This window comes from Schistocerca piceifrons, chromosome 2, assembly GCF_021461385.2.
Source record: "Schistocerca piceifrons isolate TAMUIC-IGC-003096 chromosome 2, iqSchPice1.1, whole genome shotgun sequence".
Lineage (NCBI taxonomy): Eukaryota > Metazoa > Arthropoda > Insecta > Orthoptera > Acrididae > Schistocerca > Schistocerca piceifrons.
The window spans coordinates 296,417,806-296,441,656 of NC_060139.1; the positions used below are offsets into that span (position 1 = coordinate 296,417,806).

At 48.8% G+C, this 23,851-nt stretch overlaps 19 non-coding genes across 19 annotated transcripts; 4 read left to right on the forward strand and 15 right to left on the reverse strand.

Moving 5' to 3' along the window:
• Nucleotides 1-3,793: 3,793 nt before the first annotated feature.
• Trnam-cau lies at nt 3,794-3,866 on the reverse strand. The gene has a single exon. It is a non-coding gene; the product is annotated as a tRNA-Met (tRNA).
• A 381-nt stretch (nt 3,867-4,247) lies between these two features.
• Trnag-gcc lies at nt 4,248-4,318 on the reverse strand. Its single transcript has one exon. It is a non-coding gene; the product is annotated as a tRNA-Gly (tRNA).
• A 342-nt stretch (nt 4,319-4,660) lies between these two features.
• On the forward strand, nt 4,661-4,732 carry Trnag-ucc. Its single transcript has one exon. It is a non-coding gene; the product is annotated as a tRNA-Gly (tRNA).
• Nucleotides 4,733-5,325: 593 nt separating this feature from the next.
• Trnai-aau lies at nt 5,326-5,399 on the reverse strand. The gene has a single exon. It is a non-coding gene; the product is annotated as a tRNA-Ile (tRNA).
• A 198-nt stretch (nt 5,400-5,597) lies between these two features.
• On the reverse strand, nt 5,598-5,669 carry Trnae-uuc. Its single transcript has one exon. It is a non-coding gene; the product is annotated as a tRNA-Glu (tRNA).
• A 305-nt stretch (nt 5,670-5,974) lies between these two features.
• On the reverse strand, nt 5,975-6,047 carry Trnam-cau. The gene has a single exon. It is a non-coding gene; the product is annotated as a tRNA-Met (tRNA).
• A 381-nt stretch (nt 6,048-6,428) lies between these two features.
• On the reverse strand, nt 6,429-6,499 carry Trnag-gcc. Its single transcript has one exon. It is a non-coding gene; the product is annotated as a tRNA-Gly (tRNA).
• A 342-nt stretch (nt 6,500-6,841) lies between these two features.
• On the forward strand, nt 6,842-6,913 carry Trnag-ucc. Its single transcript has one exon. It is a non-coding gene; the product is annotated as a tRNA-Gly (tRNA).
• A 593-nt stretch (nt 6,914-7,506) lies between these two features.
• Trnai-aau lies at nt 7,507-7,580 on the reverse strand. The gene has a single exon. It is a non-coding gene; the product is annotated as a tRNA-Ile (tRNA).
• A 6,025-nt stretch (nt 7,581-13,605) lies between these two features.
• Nucleotides 13,606-13,678, reverse strand: Trnam-cau. The gene has a single exon. It is a non-coding gene; the product is annotated as a tRNA-Met (tRNA).
• Nucleotides 13,679-14,059: 381 nt separating this feature from the next.
• Nucleotides 14,060-14,130, reverse strand: Trnag-gcc. The gene has a single exon. It is a non-coding gene; the product is annotated as a tRNA-Gly (tRNA).
• Nucleotides 14,131-14,472: 342 nt separating this feature from the next.
• Trnag-ucc lies at nt 14,473-14,544 on the forward strand. The gene has a single exon. It is a non-coding gene; the product is annotated as a tRNA-Gly (tRNA).
• A 593-nt stretch (nt 14,545-15,137) lies between these two features.
• Trnai-aau lies at nt 15,138-15,211 on the reverse strand. The gene has a single exon. It is a non-coding gene; the product is annotated as a tRNA-Ile (tRNA).
• A 6,014-nt stretch (nt 15,212-21,225) lies between these two features.
• On the reverse strand, nt 21,226-21,298 carry Trnam-cau. The gene has a single exon. It is a non-coding gene; the product is annotated as a tRNA-Met (tRNA).
• Nucleotides 21,299-21,679: 381 nt separating this feature from the next.
• On the reverse strand, nt 21,680-21,750 carry Trnag-gcc. The gene has a single exon. It is a non-coding gene; the product is annotated as a tRNA-Gly (tRNA).
• A 342-nt stretch (nt 21,751-22,092) lies between these two features.
• Trnag-ucc lies at nt 22,093-22,164 on the forward strand. The gene has a single exon. It is a non-coding gene; the product is annotated as a tRNA-Gly (tRNA).
• A 593-nt stretch (nt 22,165-22,757) lies between these two features.
• Trnai-aau lies at nt 22,758-22,831 on the reverse strand. Its single transcript has one exon. It is a non-coding gene; the product is annotated as a tRNA-Ile (tRNA).
• A 198-nt stretch (nt 22,832-23,029) lies between these two features.
• Nucleotides 23,030-23,101, reverse strand: Trnae-uuc. Its single transcript has one exon. It is a non-coding gene; the product is annotated as a tRNA-Glu (tRNA).
• Nucleotides 23,102-23,406: 305 nt separating this feature from the next.
• Trnam-cau lies at nt 23,407-23,479 on the reverse strand. Its single transcript has one exon. It is a non-coding gene; the product is annotated as a tRNA-Met (tRNA).
• Between the last annotated feature and the right edge of the window lie 372 nt (nt 23,480-23,851).

The window sequence follows — 23,851 nt, forward strand, 5'->3', positions numbered from 1 at the left end:
CTGCCACAGCTCGTTCTTCGAGTCCAATTCGTTGCAGGATGCGTTCTAAATAGTGATGACTAACGCGGTCAAAAGCTTTGCAAAAGTCAAGAAAAAGGAAAGCACATTTGATGTTGGTTACGGCCGCTACTGAAATAACGTCTCTGTACTCTGCAACCGGAGTCATAATGGATCTCCCTGGAAGGCAAGACTGATGTGAATGAATAACTTTTCCAAGGATGGGGGTCATTCTGCTATTAATCGCTCGGGCAATCGTTTTATAATCAAAGTTCAATAATGTGATTGGACGGAGATTATCAACTCGCTTGTGACCAGTTCTCTTCGGGACTAAAACAATTCTACCCACTTTCAAGTCGGCAGGAAGAGGACCACCACTCATGACTTCATTAACAATTTCAGTAAAAGTACCACCAAGGACATTCCAGAATTTGGTATAAAATTCCTTGGGCAAACCATCAGGACCAGGCGATTTAAAGGAAGGCGACTTGGAGATCAAGGCTAAAACTTCCTCGGGAGTGAAATCCGATAAAAAGTCGACATTGTCAGCAGGACTAATCGCCCGATCAAAAACATTGACCACTGCACTGACAGCAGGTTCATTGACAATCTCACTGGAATACAGTCGTTGGAAATGTTGGTGAATTTCACTAATAATGGCCGCTTGAGTAGAGAGTAATTCCCCATTATCTCTTTCCAAAACATCAATGAAAGCCCGGCGGCGGCGTGATAAATGCTTGAATAAATGGTACATAGATGTCATTTCGTCGGCTAAAACAGATTTAGGTTTGGATTTAACTTTCAGACCTTCCAATTGTTGACGCTTCAAGCTGACAAGTTTAGCCTTGACACGTTGAATTGATGGAAAGTTAGTGTTGGTCGCAGTGGATGAATCATACAATTGTCGCAACACAGTGTAGTAAAACTCAAAGGTCTTCTTGCAGGCGCGTGCTTTCTGAGCACTATAATAAATGAGACTTTTTCGAAGCTTTGGTTTGGCAACAGTGGTCCACCACATCGCTTTAGTCGGATAAAAAGTGATGGAACGCAAACAAGTTTCCCACACATGTCTGATAACGTCAAATAATTCAGCGTCCGCCAGATGCGATATGTTTAACATCCACGGGGAACGAAATAATTTGGTAGGCTGTCGATTTAAGTGAACTGTTGCCGCAACAGCGCAATGGTCGGTAAAACTAGCCGGGATTACGTCAACCGCTAGGAGTCGGTCACTGATACAGTCCGATAGATAAAGTCTATCCAGACGGCTGCATGAAGCAACGGTGAAAAAAGTGAATTTAACTAAAGTAGGATACTTCAGTTCCCAAGCATCTTTCAGCTTAATATTCTTAACGAGCTCGTGCAGTTCTTTACAGTAGTTAAAATTAGGGGACTGATCGTTTTTACGTAGAACACAGTTAAAGTCACCTCCTATTATCAGGTTTTGAGGACTTCCCCGCAACAGATACGTAACATCCTCCTTATAAAAACGTGACCGTTCGAATTTGTTGCTGTTGCCTGACGGGGTATATAAGTTAACAAGGGTGACATCAAAAATTTTACAGCCCACTCCTCGACCGGAATCTAAAAACTCGATCTCCCCAACTGGAATACCTTCCCGTATTAAAAGTGCGGTACCTGTACTTTCCTCAGGAGCAACGTTTGATATGGTTTTAAAACCAGAGATGAAGAGATTCAAAACAGTAACTTCCTGTAACAACACAATATCAGCGTCAGATTCGTATAGAAACTGCTGTAGGGCCGCAATTTTGAGATCAGATCGAATCTTATTTATGTTCAGGGAGACGAATTTGTACGCTTGTGCCATTAGTACAGTGAGGTACGGAAAGGGTCACTAAACAACACTGGTCGCATTACAAGGGCATAGAAACTTCGGAATGGTCTGCATTGTCGGGAGGATCACGAACAGTCACTTGGGTATCGTTGGGTTTGTTTTTCTTCCGTACTGCGTTGACGTTCGGTTGAACTTTGGTCCTACTACGTGCTCTGCTAGGGAACACATCGGCAGACGGAGGCGTGGGAGGGTCCTGAGTGACTTCGCAGTCCATAACGTGATGTGACGCCTCAGCCATCTGATCTGCAGAAAGAACTGACTCAGAAGGTGGACAAGTTTGTTTGTTGTCACTAGCACGAACTTCGTGTTTGTTTGTAGACGGACTTTGACTTCCTTCAGTTTGTACACAAATACTGCCTTCCTCGTTATGCTTATCGGGAGCACGCGCTTGTTGTGATTCGTCCTGTGGTGACGTCGCGACTTCAGGCGGCGGGCTCGGCTGTTGTGATGCCAAAGCTGCCTGTACGTCACTCGGAATGACGTCAATAGCCGCAACGTCGACAGCTGCGTGCGACGGTTCAGAAAAACGTGAGTTAGTAACCGTAACCGGCATCTCTTTCGGGACGTCATGTTCTAATTCCTGGAGATCTTCGTCCGGACTATCATCATCACACGTTCGTCGCCGTTTGTGGCTCAGCAGCTGCACGTCAGATTTGGAAGCAGGCGGATCGGTAACCGGTTTTGAAGGAAAGGGTGGAAAGTCGGCAACAGGCAAACCAGGCTCCGGGGGCAATATTTCACTATCACTAGGGCGTTCGATGTCCGTGATTGGGGCCTCCCTAACAAGATCGGCCAATGTCAATTTTCTACGCTGTTCCAAAGTACTTTTGAGAACAAAGACACGTTTAGGGCAGTTCGTACGCAAGTGGCCAGTTTCGTTACAAATAAAGCATGTGCCTGGTTGCCCACTGTACGTGACATGCACTTTATACCCACAAACAATAAGATGGGAGGGGATATCTTGCTTGACGTGCATTTCGACTGACCGGACGCCACTAAAACACTGTAACCGATGTTGGCTAGACCAACGTTCGTTACGGATTTGCTTGACCTCCCCATACTTCGTCAAAATCTCACGTAAATAACAGTTTTCAACTTCCGGCGGCAGGTTGTACACACGGACATTTTTATATTCTACATCAGCATTGGATATGAGAACAGTACTCAACGAGGCGTCACGATGACGGAACTCAGCTCTGCTACCATGTTTTAACAGAATCCTCTCCAGTAACACAGGGTTTAACAACTTGACGAAGAAACAGTAGAGATCTGTGTCGTAATAGGCAGTATGAACCTGGTCAGACGTAATACCAATGACATCCACTATGAAATCGTGAACTTCCATGGAACTCGGTTGAACATGACGTGTAGACTTGTCAAATTCGAAACACAGAGTACATTTCCTTGGGAACAACCTGGACGACATATCCACTTATTAAACGGTCGAGACCGCTAACACACAACGACACAAAACACTAAAAGCGAAGTGAAGTGACGGAAACACAAGACAGCAAATCTAGCAAACAACGTAAACAACGAAAGTAGTCACAGCTTGCACACGCTATTGCGGAGCGAAGGCACAACACGTGCGACCTGCACGGCGTCGCAAGCGGAACTACCACTAGACCACACCGGATGCGGCCGATTCGTTCGACCGTTCGTACGGTCGCTTGTCGCATTTCGTGTCGAGTGCCGCGTCGGCGCCCCTCTCTCTTTGCGAGCATCTTTGCACATAGTGACTGGCAAGGCGCGCACCTCAAACGTCGCAGAGCAATGCTTTTGGCTTCATGCTCTGCTGGGAGAAGAGGAAAAGGGAAGCTGTAAGTAGCAATAACAGGAAGTAAACATTTTCCCGCTGAAGCGTTGAAACGTTGTGGATAACAAACAAGAAATACGTTGGCGCCCTAGCAACAGCACCACCATCAGTCACAGAAAATTAAATGCCCCGGGTGAGGATCGAACTCACGACCTTAAGATTATGAGACTTACGCGCTGCCTACTGCGCTACCGAGGCACGGGTGCACCGCTTGTCCTGCAAACTCGGTAAATGCTGTACCCAATATTAGACGTAGAGACACTGTACTTCCTGGATAACGTGTTCTGTTGCTACACGTGCACTGCCGGCCCAGTTGATTGCGGTGCTGCTGCAGCTGTTGCAACGATAGGCAGCACTCCTTGTCGTTAAAGTTCAGAGCCTCGGAGGCACCCGGACCCGGCAACTTGTGAGGCCAGGCCGACGCTAGTCTGTAGAACATGATGCGAGCGTCCTAGTGGGGACCCGCGAGTGCTGCGTTCTCGGTCCTTCTCAAGGGAAATCCAGCTACACATTCTTGTGGATCGTGCATCTCAAGCGCTCAAGCCACGCGGCAGCATCATCGCGGGAAAAGCAAAATGATGCATCGGCCGGGAATCGAACCCGGGCCGCCCGCGTGGCAGGCGAGCATTCTACCACTGAACCACCGATGCTGGGGCCAGCGGTAACTTGACGCTGCTTCCCGAGCAGATGTCTCAAGGGAAAGTGGGACTGCCGTCAAGCGCCGTAGCATTCTGTGGGAAAGATGCTGCAGACGCTGAATCCTGCACTGCACTGCTTAAAAATGCCGCCAGAACGCGGTCCTCTGCGTACTCTTGCGTCGCCGGCGCCCAACTCTTGCCAAAGGATGCGAAATGTGCGCGGATACGCTGTCCGAATGCGTCTGGATGTGCTCCCCTAGCCTGCCTCGAAATGCGCCTGCCAGGTACGATCACCTTCCGCCGCTGCCGACTGGCGGGAAGCCGACACAGCGCGGACGCGCGGCGCTCGCTTGTGCGGTGGTGGTGTAATGGTCAGCATAGTTGCCTTCCAAGCAGTTGATCCGGGTTCGATTCCCGGCCACCGCAGCAGGCTTTTAATTTCGCGTATGAGTACTTTTGCCACGCGCTCTTAAATTATTGTTTTTTCGCCCTCTTACTCGCTGCATACCAGCCCTTAGTGTGTCTCGACTTGTCTCGACTTTGCTCAGCTGACGCGAGAGCTGACGCTCTCAAATCGGCCTTTATCAAAGCGACAAGCACGAGAAACGACTGAGAGAGCTAAGGAGAGGCGAGGCGATGGACACACAGCACGCCCCCTTCATTTCACGGTGGCGTCTCCCTGACCGAATCGGGCTGTAGCTCCGAAAACAAAGGAGAAACAAAAATAGGAAGTAAAAGTGCAAATAGTGCCCTGTGTTCCCATGCGCTCACCCGCCCAAGTACTGACAAGGGCCAAAGTTGTTACGCATCGGCAATCGGACATTTTCTTTCATTTTCTCTTTATCGGTTGAGAACCAGTGTATTCAAGATATTATGGCCATTGCCGAGTGAATGCTGTAGCGCTTCCCGACGAGTCGGGTTCGGATCCTCTGTCAACTTCCACGCAGGGTGATGATCTTCTGGTCATCACACTCGCCAGCTGAAATCGGCGCTGCCTTTTCGTAGTAGTAAAGGAGTAGTGGCCCGTGGGGGGATCGAACCCACGACCTTCGCGTTATTAGCACGACGCTCTAACCAACTGAGCTAACGGGCCTCGGCAGATGCAGTTGCTCAGCCCTACGCTGGAAACAGGTGGCATGAAGCCATACACCATTTCTATGGTCGTCGTGTGTCTGCTTCCCTAGTCTATATTCTGCTGACGGTCACGAAACAGTAGCTATATTGCGAGCAGGACGGGAAACGGCCGCTCGGACAGCTCAAACCTGTCACGATTCGTGTGGAAAAAATTCCGTTCCGGTACCGGGAATCGAACCCGGGCCTCCTGCGTGAAAGCCAGGTATCCTAGCCACTAGACCACACCGGATGCGGCCGTTTCGTTCGACCGTTCGTACGGTCGCTTGTCGCATTTCGTGTCGAGTGCCGCGTCGGCGCCCCTCTCTCTTTGCGAGCATCTTTGCACATAGTGACTGGCAAGGCGCGCACCTCAAACGTCGCAGAGCAATGCTTTTGGCTTCATGCTCTGCTGGGAGAAGAGGAAAAGGGAAGCTGTAAGTAGCAATAACAGGAAGTAAACATTTTCCCGCTGAAGCGTTGAAACGTTGTGGATAACAAACAAGAAATACGTTGGCGCCCTAGCAACAGCACCACCATCAGTCACAGAAAATTAAATGCCCCGGGTGAGGATCGAACTCACGACCTTAAGATTATGAGACTTACGCGCTGCCTACTGCGCTACCGAGGCACGGGTGCACCGCTTGTCCTGCAAACTCGGTAAATGCTGTACCCAATATTAGACGTAGAGACACTGTACTTCCTGGATAACGTGTTCTGTTGCTACACGTGCACTGCCGGCCCAGTTGATTGCGGTGCTGCTGCAGCTGTTGCAACGATAGGCAGCACTCCTTGTCGTTAAAGTTCAGAGCCTCGGAGGCACCCGGACCCGGCAACTTGTGAGGCCAGGCCGACGCTAGTCTGTAGAACATGATGCGAGCGTCCTAGTGGGGACCCGCGAGTGCTGCGTTCTCGGTCCTTCTCAAGGGAAATCCAGCTACACATTCTTGTGGATCGTGCATCTCAAGCGCTCAAGCCACGCGGCAGCATCATCGCGGGAAAAGCAAAATGATGCATCGGCCGGGAATCGAACCCGGGCCGCCCGCGTGGCAGGCGAGCATTCTACCACTGAACCACCGATGCTGGGGCCAGCGGTAACTTGACGCTGCTTCCCGAGCAGATGTCTCAAGGGAAAGTGGGACTGCCGTCAAGCGCCGTAGCATTCTGTGGGAAAGATGCTGCAGACGCTGAATCCTGCACTGCACTGCTTAAAAATGCCGCCAGAACGCGGTCCTCTGCGTACTCTTGCGTCGCCGGCGCCCAACTCTTGCCAAAGGATGCGAAATGTGCGCGGATACGCTGTCCGAATGCGTCTGGATGTGCTCCCCTAGCCTGCCTCGAAATGCGCCTGCCAGGTACGATCACCTTCCGCCGCTGCCGACTGGCGGGAAGCCGACACAGCGCGGACGCGCGGCGCTCGCTTGTGCGGTGGTGGTGTAATGGTCAGCATAGTTGCCTTCCAAGCAGTTGATCCGGGTTCGATTCCCGGCCACCGCAGCAGGCTTTTAATTTCGCGTATGAGTACTTTTGCCACGCGCTCTTAAATTATTGTTTTTTCGCCCTCTTACTCGCTGCATACCAGCCCTTAGTGTGTCTCGACTTGTCTCGACTTTGCTCAGCTGACGCGAGAGCTGACGCTCTCAAATCGGCCTTTATCAAAGCGACAAGCACGAGAAACGACTGAGAGAGCTAAGGAGAGGCGAGGCGATGGACACACAGCACGCCCCCTTCATTTCACGGTGGCGTCTCCCTGACCGAATCGGGCTGTAGCTCCGAAAACAAAGGAGAAACAAAAATAGGAAGTAAAAGTGCAAATAGTGCCCTGTGTTCCCATGCGCTCACCCGCCCAAGTACTGACAAGGGCCAAAGTTGTTACGCATCGGCAATCGGACATTTTCTTTCATTTTCTCTTTATCGGTTGAGAACCAGTGTATTCAAGATATTATGGCCATTGCCGAGTGAATGCTGTAGCGCTTCCCGACGAGTCGGGTTCGGATCCTCTGTCAACTTCCACGCAGGGTGATGATCTTCTGGTCATCACACTCGCCAGCTGAAATCGGCGCTGCCTTTTCGTAGTAGTAAAGGAGTAGTGGCCCGTGGGGGGATCGAACCCACGACCTTCGCGTTATTAGCACGACGCTCTAACCAACTGAGCTAACGGGCCTCGGCAGATGCAGTTGCTCAGCCCTACGCTGGAAACAGGTGGCATGAAGCCATACACCATTTCTATGGTCGTCGTGTGTCTGCTTCCCTAGTCTATATTCTGCTGACGGTCACGAAACAGTAGCTATATTGCGAGCAGGACGGGAAACGGCCGCTCGGACAGCTCAAACCTGTCACGATTCGTGTGGAAAAAATTCCGTTCCGGTACCGGGAATCGAACCCGGGCCTCCTGGGTGAAAGCCAGGTATCCTAGCCACTTTTTTTTTTTCCCCTTAACCACTTTTTTTTTTGTTTTTTTTTTGTTTTTTTTTTTTTTTTTTTTTTTTTTTTTAGGGCCTCCCTTCTCCCCTTACAGCCCTCCTTGCGCTCTCCATGAATGCCGTCCTTGGCGAGCTTCATCAGCTATAGTCAAAAGAAATCAAAGTCTCCAGATTCACTGGCGTCGTACAACAGTACACAAAAAGAATACTGGTTCTTCCGGATTACAAGGAGTTCATTGCCTCGTCTTCTTTGTAATATAAGTGCAACGAAAAACAGAAATCTCTCTCAAAACAAGGGGAAAAAAAATGTCTCTTCCCGCAAAAAACAAATAATGAGGAATAAGAAAGAAAAGAAAACCTCAGGTTCTTCAAGCGCCATAGGTGAAACGATAACGAAAATAGTATTCAGTGTTCGCTTGTACTTGGGAACTTCACCGTGGAAATGTTAACAGTAATGGCGGATTGACTTTAGAATCACCCAATTCCCTGTTTCTCAAACAGTATTTTTAACATGTTTCCAAAATCCCTTTTAATGTGCGGGAACTGGGTACTTCGCCAATATGCCGTTTCCATATAAGCAGTAAAGGCAGTAATATTGTCTTCTCCGTGGTTAGTGATGACGTAATTGACAAAATGACCCAGCATCCACATAACAGTATTGTTTTTCGTTGTGGGGTAATACCGTGTATCAGGCCACAGGAGGATATCAGTTGTATAAAGACTTTCAGTGCTACGTGTGAGCAGCGCCAATCGTTTCCGCACCCAATGCCAGTTGAACTGATGCCCGCAGCAAGTAAACCTGTGCCTCAGAGTGTCAACGAATCCACATTTGAGGCAGTTGTCAGTAGCACTTAAGCCAATGCGGTTGAGTTTTTCGTTGGTTGGAACAAGATTGTGGACAACTTTATACCAGGCGGAAATCACATCGGAGGAATGAATTTTTAGAGTAATATTGGTCCACACTGCCGTCCAGACGATTCTTGGGTAGTGCATTTCAATTGTAGTTGGAGCTTCGTACTTCTGCCACTGAGCAAGTAAGAACACTGTCGTGAGACAAGGACTTGTGAAAACACTGTCACCTAAGTAACTAATTTCGAGGTAATAAACACCGACATGTTGCAATTGAAAGTTGAGTTTACCGATGTCAATTGGCGGTTTCATACATTTAGGGCGAACAATGCGAAACAGCTTCGATGTGATAGTATGGGGCATCGTGGTAATTATCGCAGTTGGTCGTTTTATATAGAGTGCTGTCGCCTTTCGACGGATATCATTGAGTTGCAGGCCCCCAGCTTGCACTGACTTAGACAGTGTGGTATAGGTTAACTTAAAAATATGACCGAGCCACACAAACCTGCTGGACAAACGCATGATCTTATGGGCTTGCATTTTGGGAAGAGGGAACACCTGAGCGACATAATAAGCTTTACAGAGTATGTAGGTATTCAAAATCCTGATCTTCTGGAGGATATTTGTCGATCGCCATGTGTTTTCCACTATAGCTCCCTGTATTCGATTGGCAGTAAGTTTCCAGTTTTTAGCTGCCATACGTAAGGGACACCTATCGATGATGATACCCAGAGCAACATGTTGTTCGACGATCTGCGCCCACGGTATAGCAAGAGATTCGAAGCCCCGTAAGCGTAGAACCTTACATTTACCCTCACTGAGTTTCGCCCCAGAAGCAGTGCTGTAAGTATCAATCTCAGCCCGCAATTGGGCCACTTCAGACTCATGACGTAGGATAACAGCAACATCATCGGCGTAAGCCCTCACAGTAAGATTGCTCCCTAAGACAGAAAGGCCACTTAATGTGAGACACAATCTCTTCAGAAATGGCTCGAGCGACAAAACAAAGAGCGACATCGACAACGGACTGCCTTGCGGTACACCGCGTCGTATGCTAACAGCTTGTGTCAGCTGACCGTTAACTGTGATCCTAGCAGTAATGCCGGTTATCATATTCCGAATGACTGCCACAGCTCGTTCTTCGAGTCCAATTCGTTGCAGGATGCGTTCTAAATAGTGATGACTAACGCGGTCAAAAGCTTTGCAAAAGTCAAGAAAAAGGAAAGCACATTTGATGTTGGTTACGGCCGCTACTGAAATAACGTCTCTGTACTCTGCAACCGGAGTCATAATGGATCTCCCTGGAAGGCAAGACTGATGTGAATGAATAACTTTTCCAAGGATGGGGGTCATTCTGCTATTAATCGCTCGGGCAATCGTTTTATAATCAAAGTTCAATAATGTGATTGGACGGAGATTATCAACTCGCTTGTGACCAGTTCTCTTCGGGACTAAAACAATTCTACCCACTTTCAAGTCGGCAGGAAGAGGACCACCACTCATGACTTCATTAACAATTTCAGTAAAAGTACCACCAAGGACATTCCAGAATTTGGTATAAAATTCCTTGGGCAAACCATCAGGACCAGGCGATTTAAAGGAAGGCGACTTGGAGATCAAGGCTAAAACTTCCTCGGGAGTGAAATCCGATAAAAAGTCGACATTGTCAGCAGGACTAATCGCCCGATCAAAAACATTGACCACTGCACTGACAGCAGGTTCATTGACAATCTCACTGGAATACAGTCGTTGGAAATGTTGGTGAATTTCACTAATAATGGCCGCTTGAGTAGAGAGTAATTCCCCATTATCTCTTTCCAAAACATCAATGAAAGCCCGGCGGCGGCGTGATAAATGCTTGAATAAATGGTACATAGATGTCATTTCGTCGGCTAAAACAGATTTAGGTTTGGATTTAACTTTCAGACCTTCCAATTGTTGACGCTTCAAGCTGACAAGTTTAGCCTTGACACGTTGAATTGATGGAAAGTTAGTGTTGGTCGCAGTGGATGAATCATACAATTGTCGCAACACAGTGTAGTAAAACTCAAAGGTCTTCTTGCAGGCGCGTGCTTTCTGAGCACTATAATAAATGAGACTTTTTCGAAGCTTTGGTTTGGCAACAGTGGTCCACCACATCGCTTTAGTCGGATAAAAAGTGATGGAACGCAAACAAGTTTCCCACACATGTCTGATAACGTCAAATAATTCAGCGTCCGCCAGATGCGATATGTTTAACATCCACGGGGAACGAAATAATTTGGTAGGCTGTCGATTTAAGTGAACTGTTGCCGCAACAGCGCAATGGTCGGTAAAACTAGCCGGGATTACGTCAACCGCTAGGAGTCGGTCACTGATACAGTCCGATAGATAAAGTCTATCCAGACGGCTGCATGAAGCAACGGTGAAAAAAGTGAATTTAACTAAAGTAGGATACTTCAGTTCCCAAGCATCTTTCAGCTTAATATTCTTAACGAGCTCGTGCAGTTCTTTACAGTAGTTAAAATTAGGGGACTGATCGTTTTTACGTAGAACACAGTTAAAGTCACCTCCTATTATCAGGTTTTGAGGACTTCCCCGCAACAGATACGTAACATCCTCCTTATAAAAACGTGACCGTTCGAATTTGTTGCTGTTGCCTGACGGGGTATATAAGTTAACAAGGGTGACATCAAAAATTTTACAGCCCACTCCTCGACCGGAATCTAAAAACTCGATCTCCCCAACTGGAATACCTTCCCGTATTAAAAGTGCGGTACCTGTACTTTCCTCAGGAGCAACGTTTGATATGGTTTTAAAACCAGAGATGAAGAGATTCAAAACAGTAACTTCCTGTAACAACACAATATCAGCGTCAGATTCGTATAGAAACTGCTGTAGGGCCGCAATTTTGAGATCAGATCGAATCTTATTTATGTTCAGGGAGACGAATTTGTACGCTTGTGCCATTAGTACAGTGAGGTACGGAAAGGGTCACTAAACAACACTGGTCGCATTACAAGGGCATAGAAACTTCGGAATGGTCTGCATTGTCGGGAGGATCACGAACAGTCACTTGGGTATCGTTGGGTTTGTTTTTCTTCCGTACTGCGTTGACGTTCGGTTGAACTTTGGTCCTACTACGTGCTCTGCTAGGGAACACATCGGCAGACGGAGGCGTGGGAGGGTCCTGAGTGACTTCGCAGTCCATAACGTGATGTGACGCCTCAGCCATCTGATCTGCAGAAAGAACTGACTCAGAAGGTGGACAAGTTTGTTTGTTGTCACTAGCACGAACTTCGTGTTTGTTTGTAGACGGACTTTGACTTCCTTCAGTTTGTACACAAATACTGCCTTCCTCGTTATGCTTATCGGGAGCACGCGCTTGTTGTGATTCGTCCTGTGGTGACGTCGCGACTTCAGGCGGCGGGCTCGGCTGTTGTGATGCCAAAGCTGCCTGTACGTCACTCGGAATGACGTCAATAGCCGCAACGTCGACAGCTGCGTGCGACGGTTCAGAAAAACGTGAGTTAGTAACCGTAACCGGCATCTCTTTCGGGACGTCATGTTCTAATTCCTGGAGATCTTCGTCCGGACTATCATCATCACACGTTCGTCGCCGTTTGTGGCTCAGCAGCTGCACGTCAGATTTGGAAGCAGGCGGATCGGTAACCGGTTTTGAAGGAAAGGGTGGAAAGTCGGCAACAGGCAAACCAGGCTCCGGGGGCAATATTTCACTATCACTAGGGCGTTCGATGTCCGTGATTGGGGCCTCCCTAACAAGATCGGCCAATGTCAATTTTCTACGCTGTTCCAAAGTACTTTTGAGAACAAAGACACGTTTAGGGCAGTTCGTACGCAAGTGGCCAGTTTCGTTACAAATAAAGCATGTGCCTGGTTGCCCACTGTACGTGACATGCACTTTATACCCACAAACAATAAGATGGGAGGGGATATCTTGCTTGACGTGCATTTCGACTGACCGGACGCCACTAAAACACTGTAACCGATGTTGGCTAGACCAACGTTCGTTACGGATTTGCTTGACCTCCCCATACTTCGTCAAAATCTCACGTAAATAACAGTTTTCAACTTCCGGCGGCAGGTTGTACACACGGACATTTTTATATTCTACATCAGCATTGGATATGAGAACAGTACTCAACGAGGCGTCACGATGACGGAACTCAGCTCTGCTACCATGTTTTAACAGAATCCTCTCCAGTAACACAGGGTTTAACAACTTGACGAAGAAACAGTAGAGATCTGTGTCGTAATAGGCAGTATGAACCTGGTCAGACGTAATACCAATGACATCCACTATGAAATCGTGAACTTCCATGGAACTCGGTTGAACATGACGTGTAGACTTGTCAAATTCGAAACACAGAGTACATTTCCTTGGGAACAACCTGGACGACATATCCACTTATTAAACGGTCGAGACCGCTAACACACAACGACACAAAACACTAAAAGCGAAGTGAAGTGACGGAAACACAAGACAGCAAATCTAGCAAACAACGTAAACAACGAAAGTAGTCACAGCTTGCACACGCTATTGCGGAGCGAAGGCACAACACGTGCGACCTGCACGGCGTCGCAAGCGGAACTACCACTAGACCACACCGGATGCGGCCGATTCGTTCGACCGTTCGTACGGTCGCTTGTCGCATTTCGTGTCGAGTGCCGCGTCGGCGCCCCTCTCTCTTTGCGAGCATCTTTGCACATAGTGACTGGCAAGGCGCGCACCTCAAACGTCGCAGAGCAATGCTTTTGGCTTCATGCTCTGCTGGGAGAAGAGGAAAAGGGAAGCTGTAAGTAGCAATAACAGGAAGTAAACATTTTCCCGCTGAAGCGTTGAAACGTTGTGGATAACAAACAAGAAATACGTTGGCGCCCTAGCAACAGCACCACCATCAGTCACAGAAAATTAAATGCCCCGGGTGAGGATCGAACTCACGACCTTAAGATTATGAGACTTACGCGCTGCCTACTGCGCTACCGAGGCACGGGTGCACCGCTTGTCCTGCAAACTCGGTAAATGCTGTACCCAATATTAGACGTAGAGACACTGTACTTCCTGGATAACGTGTTCTGTTGCTACACGTGCACTGCCGGCCCAGTTGATTGCGGTGCTGCTGCAGCTGTTGCAACGATAGGCAGCACTCCTTGTCGTTAAAGTTCAGAGCCTCGGAGGCACCCGGACCCGGCAACTTGTGAGGCCAGGCCGACGCTAGTCTGTAGAACATGATGCGAGCGTCCTAGTGGGGACCCGCGAGTGCTGCGTTCTCGGTCCTTCTCAAGGGAAATCCAGCTACACATTCTTGTGGATCGTGCATCTCAAGCGCTCAAGCCACGCGGCAGCATCATCGCGGGAAAAGCAAAATGATGCATCGGCCGGGAATCGAACCCGGGCCGCCCGCGTGGCAGGCGAGCATTCTACCACTGAACCACCGATGCTGGGGCCAGCGGTAACTTGACGCTGCTTCCCGAGCAGATGTCTCAAGGGAAAGTGGGACTGCCGTCAAGCGCCGTAGCATTCTGTGGGAAAGATGCTGCAGACGCTGAATCCTGCACTGCACTGCTTAAAAATGCCGCCAGAACGCGGTCCTCTGCGTACTCTTGCGTCGCCGGCGCCCAACTCTTGCCAAAGGATGCGAAATGTGCGCGGATACGCTGTCCGAATGCGTCTGGATGTGCTCCCCTAGCCTGCCTCGAAATGCGCCTGCCAGGTACGATCACCTTCCGCCGCTGCCGACTGGCGGGAAGCCGACACAGCGCGGACGCGCGGCGCTCGCTTGTGCGGTGGTGGTGTAATGGTCAGCATAGTTGCCTTCCAAGCAGTTGATCCGGGTTCGATTCCCGGCCACCGCAGCAGGCTTTTAATTTCGCGTATGAGTACTTTTGCCACGCGCTCTTAAATTATTGTTTTTTCGCCCTCTTACTCGCTGCATACCAGCCCTTAGTGTGTCTCGACTTGTCTCGACTTTGCTCAGCTGACGCGAGAGCTGACGCTCTCAAATCGGCCTTTATCAAAACGACAAGCACGAGAAACGACTGAGAGAGCTAAGGAGAGGCGAGGCGATGGACACACAGCACGCCCCCTTCATTTCACGGTGGCGTCTCCCTGACCGAATCGGGCTGTAGCTCCGAAAACAAAGGAGAAACAAAAATAGGAAGTAAAAGTGCAAATAGTGCCCTGTGTTCCCATGCGCTCACCCGCCCAAGTACTGACAAGGGCCAAAGTTGTTACGCATCGGCAATCGGACATTTTCTTTCATTCTCTCTTTATCGGTTGAGAACCAGTGTATTCAAGATATTATGGCCATTGCCGAGTGAATGCTGTAGCGCTTCCCGACGAGTCGGGTTCGGATCCTCTGTCAACTTCCACGCAGGGTGATGATCTTCTGGTCATCACACTCGCCAGCTGAAATCGGCGCTGCCTTTTCGTAGTAGTAAAGGAGTAGTGGCCCGTGGGGGGATCGAACCCACGACCTTCGCGTTATTAGCACGACGCTCTAACCAACTGAGCTAACGGGCCTCGGCAGATGCAGTTGCTCAGCCCTACGCTGGAAACAGGTGGCATGAAGCCATACACCATTTCTATGGTCGTCGTGTGTCTGCTTCCCTAGTCTATATTCTGCTGACGGTCACGAAACAGTAGCTATATTGCGAGCAGGACGGGAAACGGCCGCTCGGACAGCTCAAACCTGTCACGATTCGTGTGGAAAAAATTCCGTTCCGGTACCGGGAATCGAACCCGGGCCTCCTGGGTGAAAGCCAGGTATCCTAGCCACTTTTTTTTTTTTTCCCCTTAACCACTTTTTTTTTTGTTTTTTTTTTGTTTTTTTTTTTTTTTTAGGGCCTCCCTTCTCCCCTTACAGCCCTCCTTGCGCTCTCCATGAATGCCGTCCTTGGCGAGCTTCATCAGCTATAGTCAAAAGAAATCAAAGTCTCCAGATTCACTGGCGTCGTACAACAGTACACAAAAAGAATACTGGTTCTTCCGGATTACAAGGAGTTCATTGCCTCGTCTTCTTTGTAATATAAGTGCAACGAAAAACAGAAATCTCTCTCAAAACAAGGGGAAAAAAAATGTCTCTTCCCGCAAAAAACAAATAATGAGGAATAAGAAAGAAAAGAAAACCTCAGGTTCTTCAAGCGCCATAGGTGAAACGATAACGAAAATAGTATTCAGTGTTCGCTTGTACTTGGGAACTTCACCGTGGAAATGTTAACAGTAATGGCGGATTGACTTTAGAATCACCCAATTCCCTGTTTCTCAAACAGTATTTTTAACATGTTTCCAAAATCCCTTTTAATGTGCGGGAACTGGGTACTTCGCCAATATGCCGTTTCCATATAAGCAGTAAAGGCAGTAATATTGTCTTCTCCGTGGTTAGTGATGACGTAATTGACAAAATGACCCAGCATCCACATAACAGTATTGTTTTTCGTTGTGGGGTAATACCGTGTATCAGGCCACAGGAGGATATCAGTTGTATAAAGACTTTCAGTGCTACGTGTGAGCAGCGCCAATCGTTTCCGCACCCAATGCCAGTTGAACTGATGCCCGCAGCAAGTAAACCTGTGCCTCAGAGTGTCAACGAATCCACATTTGAGGCAGTTGTCAGTAGCACTTAAGCCAATGCGGTTGAGTTTTTCGTTGGTTGGAACAAGATTGTGGACAACTTTATACCAGGCGGAAATCACATCGGAGGAATGAATTTTTAGAGTAATATTGGTCCACACTGCCGTCCAGACGATTCTTGGGTAGTGCATTTCAATTGTAGTTGGAGCTTCGTACTTCTGCCACTGAGCAAGTAAGAACACTGTCGTGAGACAAGGACTTGTGAAAACACTGTCACCTAAGTAACTAATTTCGAGGTAATAAACACCGACATGTTGCAATTGAAAGTTGAGTTTACCGATGTCAATTGGCGGTTTCATACATTTAGGGCGAACAATGCGAAACAGCTTCGATGTGATAGTATGGGGCATCGTGGTAATTATCGCAGTTGGTCGTTTTATATAGAGTGCTGTCGCCTTTCGACGGATATCATTGAGTTGCAGGCCCCCAGCTTGCACTGACTTAGACAGTGTGGTATAGGTTAACTTAAAAATATGACCGAGCCACACAAACCTGCTGGACAAACGCATGATCTTATGGGCTTGCATTTTGGGAAGAGGGAACACCTGAGCGACATAATAAGCTTTACAGAGTATGTAGGTATTCAAAATCCTGATCTTCTGGAGGATATTTGTCGATCGCCATGTGTTTTCCACTATAGCTCCCTGTATTCGATTGGCAGTAAGTTTCCAGTTTTTAGCTGCCATACGTAAGGGACACCTATCGATGATGATACCCAGAGCAACATGTTGTTCGACGATCTGCGCCCACGGTATAGCAAGAGATTCGAAGCCCCGTAAGCGTAGAACCTTACATTTACCCTCACTGAGTTTCGCCCCAGAAGCAGTGCTGTAAGTATCAATCTCAGCCCGCAATTGGGCCACTTCAGACTCATGACGTAGGATAACAGCAACATCATCGGCGTAAGCCCTCACAGTAAGATTGCTCCCTAAGACAGAAAGGCCACTTAATGTGAGACACAATCTCTTCAGAAATGGCTCGAGCGACAAAACAAAGAGCGACATCGACAACGGACTGCCTTGCGGTACACCGCGTCGTATGCTAACAGCTTGTGTCAGCTGACCGTTAACTGTGATCCTAGCAGTAATGCCGGTTATCATATTCCGAATGACTGCCACAGCTCGTTCTTCGAGTCCAATTCGTTGCAGGATGCGTTCTAAATAGTGATGACTAACGCGGTCAAAAGCTTTGCAAAAGTCAAGAAAAAGGAAAGCACATTTGATGTTGGTTACGGCCGCTACTGAAATAACGTCTCTGTACTCTGCAACCGGAGTCATAATGGATCTCCCTGGAAGGCAAGACTGATGTGAATGAATAACTTTTCCAAGGATGGGGGTCATTCTGCTATTAATCGCTCGGGCAATCGTTTTATAATCAAAGTTCAATAATGTGATTGGACGGAGATTATCAACTCGCTTGTGACCAGTTCTCTTCGGGACTAAAACAATTCTACCCACTTTCAAGTCGGCAGGAAGAGGACCACCACTCATGACTTCATTAACAATTTCAGTAAAAGTACCACCAAGGACATTCCAGAATTTGGTATAAAATTCCTTGGGCAAACCATCAGGACCAGGCGATTTAAAGGAAGGCGACTTGGAGATCAAGGCTAAAACTTCCTCGGGAGTGAAATCCGATAAAAAGTCGACATTGTCAGCAGGACTAATCGCCCGATCAAAAACATTGACCACTGCACTGACAGCAGGTTCATTGACAATCTCACTGGAATACAGTCGTTGGAAATGTTGGTGAATTTCACTAATAATGGCCGCTTGAGTAGAGAGTAATTCCCCATTATCTCTTTCCAAAACATCAATGAAAGCCCGGCGGCGGCGTGATAAATGCTTGAATAAATGGTACATAGATGTCATTTCGTCGGCTAAAACAGATTTAGGTTTGGATTTAACTTTCAGACCTTCCAATTGTTGACGCTTCAAGCTGACAAGTTTAGCCTTGACACGTTGAATTGATGGAAAGTTAGTGTTGGTCGCAGTGGATGAATCATACAATTGTCGCAACACAGTGTAGTAAAACTCAAAGGTCTTCTTGCAGGCGCGTGCTTTCTGAGCACTATAATAAATGAGACTTTTTCGAAGCTTTGGTTTGGCAACAGTGGTCCACCACATCGCTTTAGTCGGATAAAAAGTGATGGAACGCAAACAAGTTTCCCACACATGTCTGATAACGTCAAATAATTCAGCGTCCGCCAGATGCGATATGTTTAACATCCACGGGGAACGAAATAATTTGGTAGGCTGTCGATTTAAGTGAACTGTTGCCGCAACAGCGCAATGGTCGGTAAAACTAGCCGGGATTACGTCAACCGCTAGGAGTCGGTCACTGATACAGTCCGATAGATAAAGTCTATCCAGACGGCTGCATGAAGCAACGGTGAAAAAAGTGAATTTAACTAAAGTAGGATACTTCAGTTCCCAAGCATCTTTCAGCTTAATATTCTTAACGAGCTCGTGCAGTTCTTTACAGTAGTTAAAATTAGGGGACTGATCGTTTTTACGTAGAACACAGTTAAAGTCACCTCCTATTATCAGGTTTTGAGGACTTCCCCGCAACAGATACGTAACATCCTCCTTATAAAAACGTGACCGTTCGAATTTGTTGCTGTTGCCTGACGGGGTATATAAGTTAACAAGGGTGACATCAAAAATTTTACAGCCCACTCCTCGACCGGAATCTAAAAACTCGATCTCCCCAACTGGAATACCTTCCCGTATTAAAAGTGCGGTACCTGTACTTTCCTCAGGAGCAACGTTTGATATGGTTTTAAAACCAGAGATGAAGAGATTCAAAACAGTAACTTCCTGTAACAACACAATATCAGCGTCAGATTCGTATAGAAACTGCTGTAGGGCCGCAATTTTGAGATCAGATCGAATCTTATTTATGTTCAGGGAGACGAATTTGTACGCTTGTGCCATTAGTACAGTGAGGTACGGAAAGGGTCACTAAACAACACTGGTCGCATTACAAGGGCATAGAAACTTCGGAATGGTCTGCATTGTCGGGAGGATCACGAACAGTCACTTGGGTATCGTTGGGTTTGTTTTTCTTCCGTACTGCGTTGACGTTCGGTTGAACTTTGGTCCTACTACGTGCTCTGCTAGGGAACACATCGGCAGACGGAGGCGTGGGAGGGTCCTGAGTGACTTCGCAGTCCATAACGTGATGTGACGCCTCAGCCATCTGATCTGCAGAAAGAACTGACTCAGAAGGTGGACAAGTTTGTTTGTTGTCACTAGCACGAACTTCGTGTTTGTTTGTAGACGGACTTTGACTTCCTTCAGTTTGTACACAAATACTGCCTTCCTCGTTATGCTTATCGGGAGCACGCGCTTGTTGTGATTCGTCCTGTGGTGACGTCGCGACTTCAGGCGGCGGGCTCGGCTGTTGTGATGCCAAAGCTGCCTGTACGTCACTCGGAATGACGTCAATAGCCGCAACGTCGACAGCTGCGTGCGACGGTTCAGAAAAACGTGAGTTAGTAACCGTAACCGGCATCTCTTTCGGGACGTCATGTTCTAATTCCTGGAGATCTTCGTCCGGACTATCATCATCACACGTTCGTCGCCGTTTGTGGCTCAGCAGCTGCACGTCAGATTTGGAAGCAGGCGGATCGGTAACCGGTTTTGAAGGAAAGGGTGGAAAGTCGGCAACAGGCAAACCAGGCTCCGGGGGCAATATTTCACTATCACTAGGGCGTTCGATGTCCGTGATTGGGGCCTCCCTAACAAGATCGGCCAATGTCAATTTTCTACGCTGTTCCAAAGTACTTTTGAGAACAAAGACACGTTTAGGGCAGTTCGTACGCAAGTGGCCAGTTTCGTTACAAATAAAGCATGTGCCTGGTTGCCCACTGTACGTGACATGCACTTTATACCCACAAACAATAAGATGGGAGGGGATATCTTGCTTGACGTGCATTTCGACTGACCGGACGCCACTAAAACACTGTAACCGATGTTGGCTAGACCAACGTTCGTTACGGATTTGCTTGACCTCCCCATACTTCGTCAAAATCTCACGTAAATAACAGTTTTCAACTTCCGGCGGCAGGTTGTACACACGGACATTTTTATATTCTACATCAGCATTGGATATGAGAACAGTACTCAACGAGGCGTCACGATGACGGAACTCAGCTCTGCTACCATGTTTTAACAGAATCCTCTCCAGTAACACAGGGTTTAACAACTTGACGAAGAAACAGTAGAGATCTGTGTCGTAATAGGCAGTATGAACCTGGTCAGACGTAATACCAATGACATCCACTATGAAATCGTGAACTTCCATGGAACTCGGTTGAACATGACGTGTAGACTTGTCAAATTCGAAACACAGAGTACATTTCCTTGGGAACAACCTGGACGACATATCCACTTATTAAACGGTCGAGACCGCTAACACACAACGACACAAAACACTAAAAGCGAAGTGAAGTGACGGAAACACAAGACAGCAAATCTAGCAAACAACGTAAACAACGAAAGTAGTCACAGCTTGCACACGCTATTGCGGAGCGAAGGCACAACACGTGCGACCTGCACGGCGTCGCAAGCGGAACTACCACTAGACCACACCGGATGCGGCCGATTCGTTCGACCGTTCGTACGGTCGCTTGTCGCATTTCGTGTCGAGTGCCGCGTCGGCGCCCCTCTCTCTTTGCGAGCATCTTTGCACATAGTGACTGGCAAGGCGCGCACCTCAAACGTCGCAGAGCAATGCTTTTGGCTTCATGCTCTGCTGGGAGAAGAGGAAAAGGGAAGCTGTAAGTAGCAATAACAGGAAGTAAACATTTTCCCGCTGAAGCGTTGAAACGTTGTGGATAACAAACAAGAAATGCGTTGGCGCCCTAGCAACAGCACCACCATCAGTCACAGAAAATTAAATGCCCCGGGTGAGGATCGAACTCACGACCTTAAGATTATGAGACTTACGCGCTGCCTACTGCGCTACCGAGGCACGGGTGCAACGCTTGTCCTGCAAACTGGGTAAATGCCGTACCCAATATTAGACGTAGAGACACTGTACTTCCTGGATAACGTGTTCTGTTGCTACACGTGCACTGCCGGCCCAGTTGATTGCGGTGCTGCTGCAGCTGTTGCAACGATAGGCAGCACTCCTTGTCGTTAAAGTTCAGAGCCTCGGAGGCACCCGGACCCGGCAACTTGTGAGGCCAGGCCGACGCTAGTCTGTAGAACATGATGCGAGCGTCCTAGTGGGGACCCGCGAGTGCTGCGTTCTCGGTCCTTCTCAAGGGAAATCCAGCTACACATTCTTGTGGATCGTGCATCTCAAGCGCTCAAGCCACGCGGCAGCATCATCGCGGGAAAAGCAAAATGATGCATCGGCCGGGAATCGAACCCGGGCCGCCCGCGTGGCAGGCGAGCATTCTACCACTGAACCACCGATGCTGGGGCCAGCGGTAACTTGACGCTGCTTCCCGAGCAGATGTCTCAAGGGAAAGTGGGACTGCCGTCAAGCGCCGTAGCATTCTGTGGGAAAGATGCTGCAGACGCTGAATCCTGCACTGCACTGCTTAAAAATGCCGCCAGAACGCGGTCCTCTGCGTACTCTTGCGTCGCCGGCGCCCAACTCTTGCCAAAGGATGCGAAATGTGCGCGGATACGCTGTCCGAATGCGTCTGGATGTGCTCCCCTAGCCTGCCTCGAAATGCGCCTGCCAGGTACGATCACCTTCCGCCGCTGCCGACTGGCGGGAAGCCGACACAGCGCGGACGCGCGGCGCTCGCTTGTGCGGTGGTGGTGTAATGGTCAGCATAGTTGCCTTCCAAGCAGTTGATCCGGGTTCGATTCCCGGCCACCGCAGCAGGCTTTTAATTTCGCGTATGAGTACTTTCGCCACGCGCTCTTAAATTATTGTTTTTTCGCCCTCTTACTCGCTGCTTACCAGCCCTTAGTGTGTCTCGACTTGTCTCGACTTTGCTCAGCTGACGCGAGAGCTGACGCTCTCAAATCGGCCTTTATCAAAACGACAAGCACGAGAAACGACTGAGAGAGCTAAGGAGAGGCGAGGCGATGGACACACAGCACGCCCCCTTCATTTCACGGTGGCGTCTCCCTGACCGAATCGGGCTGTAGCTCCGAAAACAAAGGAGAAACAAAAATAGGAAGTAAAAGTGCAAATAGTGCCCTGTGTTCCCATGCGCTCACCCGCCCAAGTACTGACAAGGGCCAAAGTTGTTACGCATCGGCAATCGGACATTTTCTTTCATTTTCTCTTTATCGGTTGAGAACCAGTGTATTCAAGATATTATGGCCATTGCCGAGTGAATGCTGTAGCGCTTCCCGACGAGTCGGGTTCGGATCCTCTGTCAACTTCCACGCAGGGTGATGATCTTCTGGTCATCACACTCGCCAGCTGAAATCGGCGCTGCTTTTTCGTAGTAGTAAAGGAGTAGTGGCCCGTGGGGGGATCGAACCCACGACCTTCGCGTTATTAGCACGACGCTCTAACCAACTGAGCTAACGGGCCTCGGCAGATGCAGTTGCTCAGCCCTACGCTGGAAACTGGTGGCATGAAGCCATACACCATTTCTATGGTCGTCGTGTGTCTGCTTCCCTAGTCTATATTCTGCTGACGGTCACGAAACAGTAGCTATATTGCGAGCAGGACGGGAAACGGCCGCTCGGACAGCTCAAACCTGTCACGATTCGTGTGGAAAAAATTCCGTTCCGGTACCGGGAATCGAACCCGGGCCTCCTGGGTGAAAGCCAGGTATCCTAGCCACTAGACCACACCGGATGCGGCCGTTTCGTTCGACCGTTCGTACGGTCGCTTGTCGCATTTCGTGTCGAGTGCCGCGTCGGCGCCCCTCTCTCTTTGCGAGCATCTTTGCACATAGTGACTGGCAAGGCGCGCACCTCAAACGTCGCAGAGCAATGCTTTTGGCTTCATGCTCTGCTGGGAGAAGAGGAAAAGGGAAGCTGTAAGTAGCAATAACAGGAAGTAAACATTTTCCCGCTGAAGCGTTGAAACGTTGTGGATAACAAACAAGAAATGCGTTGGCGCCCTAGCAACAGCACCACCATCAGTCACAGAAAATTAAATGCCCCGGGTGAGGATCGAACTCACGACCTTAAGATTATGAGACTTACGCGCTGCCTACTGCGCTACCGAGGCACGGGTGCAACGCTTGTCCTGCAAACTGGGTAAATGCCGTACCCAATATTAGACGTAGAGACACTGTACTTCCTGGATAACGTGTTCTGTTGCTACACGTGCACTGCCGGCCCAGTTGATTGCGGTGCTGCTGCAGCTGTTGCAACGATAGGCAGCACTCCTTGTCGTTAAAGTTCAGAGCCTCGGAGGCACCCGGACCCGGCAACTTGTGAGGCCAGGCCGACGCTAGTCTGTAGAACATGATGCGAGCGTCCTAGTGGGGACCCGCGAGTGCTGCGTTCTCGGTCCTTCTCAAGGGAAATCCAGCTACACATTCTTGTGGATCGTGCATCTCAAGCGCTCAAGCCACGCGGCAGCATCATCGCGGGAAAA